The 11,522-nt window shown below is 39.2% G+C and overlaps 1 pseudogene; it reads left to right on the top strand.

Moving 5' to 3' along the window:
* LOC103751692 overlaps window positions 1-7,240 on the top strand; it is a 29,817-nt pseudogene extending 22,577 nt beyond the window's left edge.
* The last annotated feature ends 4,282 nt before the right edge of the window (window positions 7,241-11,522 follow it).

Here is an 11,522-nt window from a genome sequence, read left to right as displayed (position 1 = left end):
TTTAATAACTACATGATTAGAAGAAGCATTTCATTATAGCTTTAACATATTCAGTAACACACTCCAGAGCAAGAGTACATTTCTTTCACAAGTGGGTTTAAGTTTTCGGTTCACAGTTGAATTAATACAGTGATACAATATTAAACTCAGTATAAGCCCTGTAAGATGTAAAATTGGATGAGTTTTTAACCTTTGAAAAAGATCTCCATTTCATTTTAGAATATGCTGTTCCTTGCAGAAAGACTCATCGTTTTTGCTACTAACACCGAGGTGTTGGCACTTGCATCTCTAATCTGTATGTATCTTATTATTACTAGTCATAATCAGTTGCACTTGGATCCTTGGCGCCTGTGTATGTCTATAAAGTCATGGGGTAGATTTCAGTGGTATTGTTTACCACCTCCACTAATTAGCATGACATAAATTTCCATGCTTTCTCCTCAAATATAATACATTTTTTAAAAAAATTGTTGACTTTTTTGTGTATATATCACACAGAACATCCCAAACCATCTCATTAGACTATACACCCACTTCCCAAATAGCACCCTCCCATAGCCTCCCTCCCCAGACTAGAGCCCTTATACTCTGATATCCCTGCTACTGTCTGCTGTGTTGTCAGCACCCCCAGCCATTTCCCACTACTTGCCCTTCTGGTGAATCTAGTCAGCCTATCTAGAGGTCATTGTTTTAGGAGAGTCAGCTGTTCCTCATCTAGCAGTAATCAGTTGTCAGTTTTCCTTTAGATAAGATCGGGGTCTGCTGTTTATTTTCCCAGTTCAATGCTGGGTTACTATCTGGGAGTCCCTTTGGTCACCCTGGCCAACAACTCAAAAGAAGGTATCACCTGTCTGGCATTGTTGCTTGTTATGTAGCCTTTAGCTATGCATATGGACTCTCAAGAAATTATATTGGCCCCTTTAATCTTTGGTTATACTTTCCTTTTGGGTGTTTAAGGCCATACAGTTGGCCCAGATAAACCAATTTATTTTTACTCTTAAGGTGGTTTGAGGACCTGTTCCTCAGGGGTCACGGGCTTGGGAGGAGCCACTGGCTCCTTTCTTTCACCAGTTCCGCCATGGTTGGCTTTGCTTGGAAGCATGGAGGAAATGATTCCTCTGTGTTGACCCTCTTCTTTGTAGACTGGACATTGGTTCAAGTCCATCTGGTGGGGTCTCCTCGGCCTCCTTGATCAAAAGGACAGGTGACCCACCACCATTACAGGACATTTTGAGAGATGCTCATAGTCCCCTGGAACTAGTGGACCTAGGAGGGCAAGGAGCAAAAAGTGTCCTTTATGTCCCTCTGACCAAATTATTATAGGTCTCAAATTATGTAATAATAACATCCTTAGAAGAAGCATTTCATTACAGCTTTAACATATTCAGTAACAATTTCCAGAGCAAGGATACATCTCTTTCAAAAGTGGCTGTAAACTTTTAGGTTCACAGTTGAATTAATAGTTATACAATATTGAACTCAGTATAAACCCTGTAAGATATAAAATTGAATGAGTTTTTACCCTTTAAAGAAGATCTCCATTTCATTTTAAACTATGTTGTTTCCTACATTTTTTAAAATAGTATTTTTTATTTTTTTAGAAGAAGCATATCATTACAGATTTAATATGTTCAATAACAGTTTCCAGAGCACAGATATAGCTCTTTCAAAAGTGGCTATAAAATTTTTAGGTTCTCTGTTGAATTAATAGAATTATACAATATTGAACTCAGTATAGCTTACTCTTTTTGCTAATAACACTGGGATGTTGGTGCATGGGTCTCTAATCTGTATCTGATTATTACTAGTCATAATTGGTTGCACTCGGATCCTTGGCACCTGTGCATGTCTATAAAGTCATCGGGTAGATTTCAATGGTAATGTTTATCACCTCTACTAATGAAATAAATTTTTATGCTTCCTCCTCAAATATAATACATTTAAAAAATTTCATTGATTTTTTTTCTGTGTGTATATCACACAGAACATCCCAAACCATCATGTTCAACTATATACCCACTTCCCAGATGGCACCCTCCCATAGTCTCCCTCGCCTGACTAAAGCCCTTATACTCTGTTATCCCTGCTACTGTCCTCTGTGTTGTCACCCCCCACCCCACCCCAAGCTGTTCCCCACCACTTGTCCATCTGGGGAATCTAGTCAGCCTATCTAGAGGTCTTTGTTTTAGGAAGGTCAGCTATTCCTCATCTAGCAGCAATCAGTTGTCAATATTCCTTTAGATAAGATTGGGGTCTGCTGTTCATTTTCCCAGGTCTATGCTGGGTTACTATTTGGGGGTCCCTTGGGCCATCCTGGCCAACAACTCAAAAGAAGGTATCGCCTATCTGGCATTGTTGCTTGTTATGTAGCCTTTAGCTATACATATGGACTCTTAAAAATTGTATTGGCCCCTTTAATCTTTGGTTATACTTTCCTTTTGGGTGTTAAGGCCATAGAGTTGTTGATTTGGAGGTGCTCTTTCTTTCTTTTGATTAACTGGGCCAGTGGTCTGTCAATCTTGTTTATCTTTTCAAAGAACCGGCTCTGTAATTCGTTAGTTCTTTGTATTGTTTTCTTTGTTTGGATTTCATTAATTTCTGCCCTGATTTTTGTTATTTATTCTTGTCGGCTGGGTTTGGGTTTCATTTGTTGTTGCTTTTCAAGTGTGTTGAGTTGCAATGTTAAGTCATTTATTTGTGTTCTTTCTGATTTTTTGATGTAGGCACTTAGAGCTATAAACTTCCCTCTAAGGACAGCTTTCAGCGTGTCCCAGAGGTTTTGTTGTGTTGCATTGTCCTTTTCATTTAGGTCCCGGAATGAAACTATTTCTTTATTTCTTTCTTAATTTCTATTTTGATCCATTCATCATTCAGGAGTGTGTTGTTTAATCTCCATACATTCATGTGGTAACTATGGCTTCTTCCCTCATCATTCAGGAGTGTGTTGTTTAATCTCTATGTGTTCATGTGGTGATTAGGATTTCTTTGGGTGCTGATTGTAAGCTTTATTGCATTGTGGTCTGATAGAATGCATGGAATTATTTCAATCTTTTTGTATTTGTTGAGGTTTGTTTTGTGCTCCAGTATATGGTCAATTTTGGAGAAGGTTCCATGGGGCGCTGAATAGAAAGTATATTCTTTGGTGCTTGGGTGGAATACTCAGTAGATGTCTGTTAGGTCCATTTGATATATGGTATTGTTTAATTCTCTGTTAACTCTCTGCCCTGTTGACCTATCTAATAGAGACAGTGGACTATGAAGTCCCCTACTATTAAGGAGTTGGGATGACCCTTGGCCGAGAGGTCAGCCCTGGTGTCCAGGAAAGAGGCTGGTGGGCCGTGCAACCCAGGGAAGCAGGGGAACTTTGCTTCTGGAAGTTTGATGACAGAATCTATCAATTTCAAGAATTTTCTGGTGGAGTCTTTAGGGTCTTTTAAATATACTATTGTGTTCACCACAAATAGGCCTAATTTGACTTCTTCCTTTCCCATCTACCTCCATGTATTTCCTTCTCTTGTCTTGTTGCTCTGGCTAAGAGTTCAATCACTGTACTGAGTAAGAGTGTAGTGTGGACAGCACGTTTCACTCCAGAGGAGGGTGAGGGTAAGCTCTCCTGTAAGGTTTTGCTAGAATTTGGCAGTGAATTCATCAGGTTCTTGGCCTTTATTTATTGGGAGACTTTTTATTACTGCTTCAATCTCATTAATTGTTATAGATTTGTTATGTTGTTCGTATCCTCTTAATTTAATGTCATATAATACATCCCTAAAATGCATTCAATTATTCGAGATTTTCCAGTTTTTAGTATTATAAGTTTTTAAAGTACCCCCTAATGATTCCCTGGATTTCTTTGGAATCTATAGTAATCTCTCCCTTTTCATCTTTAATTTTATTAATTTGGGTCTTTCCTTACTTTCTTTAGGTAAGTTTAGGCATTTGTTCATCTTGTTTATTTTTTCAATGAACCAAGTCTTTGTTAGGTACTACGTACTATTCATTTTTTTCCATTCCATTGATTTCTCCCCCAATTTTAATGTTTCTTGCCTTATGCTGCTTTGGGATTTGAATTATTTTTGGTTTTCTAAGATCTTGAGGTGCATCATTAGGTTATTTAAGAACTTTCTGACTGTTGCTGTTGTTGTTTTGAGACAGTCTCCCTGTACCCCCAGCTGACCTGGAACACACTGTGTAGATCAGGCTGGCCTCATTCTCACAAAGATCAGCCTGCTGGGATTAAAGGCATGTGCCACCAAGCCCAGCTAGGGTGGTTCTGACTTTTTAATGTAAGCACTCATAGTGATTAACTTTCCTCTTGGAACTGCTTTAACTGTATCCCGAAGGTTCCTGTAAGTTGCACTTTATTTTCATTTGAATCTGGAAATATTTATAAATTCAGTTATTGATTCCTTCAATGACCTACTGTTGACTCAAGAACATGTTATGGGGAAGGAGAGATGGCTCAGCAGTTCTGAGCACTGACTGCTCTTACTAGGGACTTGAGTGTGGTTCCCAACATCCACATGGCAGCTAACAACCACCTGCAACTCCAGTTCTAGGGGATGTAATGCCCTCTTCAGGCCCCTGCAGATTTTACATGCATGTGGTATACTTACATACATGTGGGCAACACACTTTTACATGTAAGAATTAAAAGTCAATGAAAAGTATTTTAAAAGAACATGTTTTCAGTTTCCTTGTGTTTGTGTGATTTCTGTAGTTTTTCTTAATATTGATTTTTGGTTTTACTGCACTGGGATCTGATAAGATATAAGAAATTGTTTCAGCTGCAGTGCGGTGAAATGCTGTTTTCTGGACATGACACGGCCATTCCACTAATGAACTCAATGAAGCTATGGTGACCTGCATCAATATTCTAGCAGGCAGCACCAATTGGGCTTGGTGTGTTCTACTGTAAAAAAAAAAAAAAAAGAACACGAGGTGAGTGGAGACATGTTGCAGGGTGTCCAGGGGCAATGGGAGGGGGGAGTTGGAGGTGGGTTACATCAAGACACATTGTACACATGTATAACATTGTCAAAAAATAATTAAAAGCTGTTCCAAAAATATTTCCATTTTTTGTTTTTAAGACTTCATTTGTGACCTATAATGTAATCAATTTTAGAGAAGTTTCTATGCTTTGCTGAGAATATGTGCCCTGTATCTATTGGATATAATAGTCTGTACAGATCTGATGAGATTATTTGATCTATACTATAGTTTTAAAATATTTTATTTATTATTTAGTTTATGTGTATGAATGTCCTGCCTGCATATATGTAAGTGTACCCATGTCATGTTGTCCCTGCTGAGGTCAGAAGAGGGCACTGGGTCCCCTGGAACTAGAGTTACAGATGGTTGATAGCCACCATATGGGTGCTGGGAATTGAACCCAGGTTGTCTGAAAGAGTACCTAGTGCTCTTAATCACTGGGCCATCTCTCCAGTGCCCATAGTGTAGTTTAACCCTGAAGTTTCTTTGTTGATTTTCAGTTTGGAACGACACATCTAAAGATGAGGCTATAGAGTAGAAATCACCCCCTGTTGTACTAGGACTTATTTGTCATTTTATGTCCACCAGTATTTTCTTTTGACAGTAAATTATTGTTAAATATACTATCCTGCTGAATTGAGGACACTAAACCTTAACCCTTTTTTATGTAATTGTTTACCTATTATCCAAACTTTCCCAAATCCTTCCCTCCTCTCACTAACCTCTCCCAGCATCTGAGAAACATTTTTAGAATAGCTTTGAAAGTTGGATATTAAAATAGTCTTGAGGTTGCTAAGACTATAGGAACTTGTGAGTCCGGACTGAATACATTTTGCATGATTCAATGGCCACAAGCTTATGAATGGTAGGGGTAGAATGTTAAGGGTTGGATATGAAATGTTCCCAAAGGATCCTGTGACCTCCCCTGGGCCCCAGATGGTGGTATTATTTGGGAAAGCTATGGCACCACTGGGATACAGAGTTTAACTGACAGAAGACTCCAGCCGTGGGCCCTGAGGGTCATAGCCTACTACAGCTTCCAGGCCTGCGTATGTTTTCTGCCTCGTGCTGCTTCTGCCATAGCTGTGAGCCATTCCTGTCACCATGCCTTCCTGTCATGGTGGACTGGGTTCATGAGCCAAAATAAATCTTTCTCTTTTAAGTTGGTAAGGACTCTGTGTGTGTGATCTAAAGCCAGGGCTTTTTGATGAACTTCACCTTTTACAAAATCCATGACTATTCAAGATCAGATACCCATTCATGTTTGCATGAGAACTCTCTTAAGAACCCTCTGCCTCTGGATTCACTGTGCAGCCCCACTCTGAACCTGGGATCACTCCACCGGCTCAGTTTCTGCCTCCGGATTCACTGTGCAGCTCTTTGGGGCCCAGGACATACCTCCTGGGCTCAGTTCCTCAGGGTATGAACAAAGGTACTCTTTTATTCCGCTCAATTGTTTCCACAGCAATTACTTTAATAAGGGGATGAATTCCTGTGAACTATAGTGTTTAGAAATATGAGTCATAAAATTGGATGTAAAAGGCATGCAATTTTATTTCCCTTACTACCACATCCTCCTCTAAAATGTTCTTACACTAAAACTCCACTGTCTAATTTGCTCAGTGAAGTAGTAAGCCCTCTTAGCCAACTAGAGAACAGTTTTTAAGACTCTAATACCAAACCTCTGCCATCCAATGCTCAGGGATCATTGTGGAAGAGAAGGTGGAAAGATTGTAAGGCGAGGTGGTAGAAGAGCATAAGGAGACAGTTTTTCCAGACAGCTGGGGGGTTCCTCATATTAATTCACAACAGTGGTTACAGCATGCACAAGAACCACATAAACTCCAGCCAGACAAAAATCCCAGCATAGAAGTGAAAAAGTGGGGCTTCCTGTCCCAGCTGCCACTGGAGAGCTGCAGCCACAGCTCCGCACTACCCCATGGTGGTGGTCCTCAACAATGGCCACAAGGTGACAAAGAACGTGAGCCAGTTGAGGCACAGCCTGGACCCCTCACCAAGCACACCAAGTTTGTGCCGGACATGATGAGGGAGGTGTGCGGCTCTGCGCCCTAGGAGCAGCATACCGTATAACTGGCTGTTCAAGGTGTCCAAGGACAAGCAGGCACTCAAGTTCAGCAATGCCAAGAGGAATGGGGAGGAGTTGAGCAACGTGCTGGTGGCCCTGAGGAAAACTGCCGCCAAAAAGGACAGCCCAGAGCCCACCTCCTGTCCCCTCAATAAACCTTTATAAACCCTCTCCCATCGTCTCCCCCCCCCAAAAATGGGGAAGAAGTAGGGAAGTGGGAATCCCAACTGAGACTGAGTACTGAGGAGGAAAGCTACTAGGAGAGGAAGTGTTAGGTTTCTTTAACCCACTAAACTCCAGTGGATGGAATCACTCTGAAAGGCACTTGGGGCCACAAATTTGACTTGATAAGACCCCCCCCACACACACACATACACACACACACATATATATTGCATTAAATTATCAAGAATTCAATAACAAGTGAAAACAAGGATCGGGAATATTTAAACAGTATTTTTCAGATTTTTAATACAACTACATTAGGTTTTTACCATTATTATGGCATTGATATTTGGGGTTTGATAGTTATATTTTATGGGCTATCGTGTTACTTGTTGGGTGCCAAACAATATCCCTACTATGTGCCATTATCTGCTACTATACCCAAACTATAACTCCAGGTATGACAATCAAAAGTGTTCCAGACATTACTTACTGATCTTGGGGCAGAGGATTGGGAGGACTGCTCCCACTGACAGCACCACTTAAGCAGTACCACTAAGAAGTGACCCATGACTCTGGTGTTTGTGACTTAATTTAGAAACAAGTTTCATTAAACTAAAGATTAGAAAAAAACACATCAGGAAAGCTGTGTTAAAATCAGCACAGTACAGGTGAACATGTAAATGCACTGGTATTCACCTATTCACATTAGGTGATATACTGAAACACAGTGCCCTATCTTCCTGGTCAACTTGCCTGGATTCAGAATCACCTGAGACCCACACCTCCAGGGGTGTCAGTGAGGGTGATTCCATATAAGTTTGACTGAAAAGAGAAGACCTAACCTGGGGGCGAATGGTGCCTTCCCATAGACTGGGGCCCAGACTGTACAGTGGGAAAAGGGGGCACGACAACATGATGACCATCAGCACTCATCTGTCTGCTTCCTGACAATGATGCAATGTGACCAGTTGCCTACATTCCTTTCTCCACACCTTCCCTGCTACAGTGGGCAGCACTTTCCAAACTCTGAGTCGAAATAAATCCTTCCTCCCTTAAATTTTTTTTGTCAGAAAATGTGAAAAAGTAATAAAATTTATGTAGATTTGAAAACTTCCAAAATCTTTTTTTAAGCATCAATGACTTAAAAATGCATTATATTCCATCCAAACACTGTAGAATACAGATTCTTCCCAGCTACCCATGAACCTTTCCTTAAATTAGATCATATAATTGGACACAAAGCAAGGCATAACAATATAGGAAAATTGAGGTGATTTCTTTATTCTCTCTGATTATAATGGAATAAAATTAGAAATCCACAGCAAGACAGATAGCAGAAAGCATACAAATTTCTGGATACTGAGTAACACACTGCTGAACGATGAAAGGGTAATTGAAGAAGTCTAGAAGGAAATTTAAAAATTCCTAGAACTGAATGAAAATGAAAATACAGCATACCAAAACCTATGGGACACAATGAAAGCACTGAGTCTTAAGATCGAATTTTATAGCCACAAGTGCCTACATTATAAAAACCAGACAAACCTTACATAAATAATTTAATGTTATATCTTTAGGACCTTGGGGAGAAAAACCAAACCCAAAATTAATAGCTAGAAAGAAAATATGAAGATCACAGCAGAAATAAATGAAACAGAAACGCAGAAAAATTCAAGAATCAATGAAACAATGGATTGATTCTTTATAAAAATATAAGATCAAGATTGACATATCCTTAGCTTAACTAATGAAAAGTAGGAGAAAGAGGATCTTGATTCATAAAAAGGAAACATTACAGTAGACATCAATAAAGTTCAGAGGAGCATTAGACCTTTAAAATTTATATTCCAACAAGTGAGAAGATTTAAAAGAAATGAGTGAGTTTTTAGACACATACGACCTACCAAAATTAAACCAAGAGGATGTGAGTAACATAAATAGGTCTATAACAAGCAAAGAGAGTGAAACACCACCCTGCCCCGATATGATGAAAATATTCTTAATAAAATGTTTGCAAACTTGATTCAAGAATACACAAAAAATATAATTTATCATGACCAAGGTGGTTTTCTTCCAAGAATACAAGAATGGTTCAACATGCACATTTCAGTGAATGTAATACATCACACAGGGAATCAAAGACGGAGATCACGTGATTATTTCAACAGCTGAAGAAAATACTTTTGGCAAATCTACCATTCCCAGATGATCAATTTCTGTAGAGACTAGGAATAAAAATAACACAGCTCAGGATAATAAAGGCTATATATGGCAACCAGGTAGCCAACACTAATGGGAAAAAAATCTCAAAACATTTCCTATAAAATCAAGAACAAGGCAGGCTGTCTGCTTTCTTATTCAAGATAGTGTTTGAATTTTAGCTAGAGCCATGGGACAAAAGAGAAAAATAAAAGATACAGATAGGAAGGAGGAGGTCGCAATGTCTTCATTTGTATATGATATGATTCTACATAAGAGAAAATCATTATCTCTGATAAACAATTTCAGCAAAATAGCAGAATAAAAATCAGCATATTAATGCATGCCAATTAGAAACATGTTAAGAAGCCTACTGTGGTGGTGCATGCCTTTAATCCAAGCACTAAGGAGTTAGAGGCAAGCAGATCTCTGTGACAGTGAGGTCAGCCTGGTCTACATAGTAAGTTACAGGCCAGTTGGAGCTACAGGGAGTCCCTGTTTCATTTTTTTTTTAAAAAAAAAAAAAAAAAAAAAAAAAAAAAAAAAAAAAAACCACAATAAACATGCTGAGAAAGAATTCAGGAGACAAATAGTATTCACAATAACCTCTTAAAAACTAAAATACCTTGTAATACACCTAAGCAAGGAAATGATTCTAGGCACTCTCTATTGCTGTGAGAAAACACTGACCAAAGCCAATTAGGGACGAAAGGCTTTGTTTGGCTTACAGCTCATAGTCCATCATTAAGGGAAGTCAAGGCAGGAACTCAGTAGAAACTCAGAGTCAGGAACTGAAGCACAGACCACAGAGGAATGATGCTTATTGGTTTGTTCTCCTGGCCTGTGCTCAGCCTGCTTTCTTATACAAGCCAGGACCAAACACTGCTTCAGAAGTGGCATCACTCATAGTGAACTGGGCCCTCCAATATCACTCAACAATCAAGAGTGTACATTCTCACAGGCTAATCTGATAGAAGTAATTCCCTAATTGAGGTTCCTTCGCTCGTCCTAAGTATGTCAAGTTGACAACTGAAACTATTAACACAGATGTATAAGATTTCCACAATAAAAATTTAAAATATCAAAGAAGGAAACTGAAGAAGACGCTAGGAGATGGAAAGACATCCCATGCTCCTGGATAAGGAGAATTAATACTGTGGAAATGGCTATACTACTAAAAAATCTTTATGCTCAATGCAATCCTATCAAAATTCCAATGACAGTCTCCACAGAAATAGAAAAGGACAATATTAAAGTCTATATGGAAGCAAAGTAGAACTTGGATAGTCAAAGAAATCCTGAGTAAAAAGAATAATTCAGGGAATATCACCATACCCAACTTCAAGATATACTACAGGGCTATAGTAACAAAAACAGTATATATAACATTGTGTGTGTGTGTGCGTGCATGCGTGCATGTGTGTGTGAGTAAAAGGCCCTCATATAAATCCTTATTTTTGACAAAGATTTGTAAAAACATATTGGAGGAAAGATAGCCTCTTTAACACATGGTGCTGGGAAAACTAGATCTCTGAATGCTAGAGAAGGAGACTATAGCCCTAGCTCTCACCCTGACCAAAAATCAGTTCTAGATGATCAATGATCATCCACACTGGTGAAGGACCTGAAACTTGGAAGCTGTTTCATGTAGGGAAAAACTTCATGATATAGGTGTGTGCATGGACTTTCTGAAGATGACTCCAGTCACTCAAGAAACAGTCTCAAGACTTGATAAGTGGGATAGCATGAAATTAAAATGTTTTTATTTTCAGGCCAAAGGAACTAGTTAATTGAGTGAAGAGACAGTCTAGGGAATGGGAGAAAATTCTTTGCTCATTACCTATCAGACAGGGAATTAATATATCTTAAATGTATAAGATTTCAAAAAATGGAACATTGGAACTGGAAAGATGGCTCAGTGGTTAAAAGCACTGGCTGGTCTTACAGAGGACCCTAGCACCCACATGGTGGCTGACAGCCATCTGTAACTCCAGTTCTTGTGGATCCAACACACTCTGACCTCCACGGCCACTGCAGGACATGGGTGCACCTACTTAAAAGCAAGCAATATACTCATACA

This window comes from Nannospalax galili, unplaced genomic scaffold, assembly GCF_000622305.1.
Source record: "Nannospalax galili isolate Female #2095 unplaced genomic scaffold, S.galili_v1.0 scaffold267, whole genome shotgun sequence".
Classification (NCBI taxonomy): Eukaryota; Metazoa; Chordata; class Mammalia; order Rodentia; family Spalacidae; genus Nannospalax; species Nannospalax galili.
This window is presented reverse-complemented; position numbering and strand designations above follow the sequence as displayed.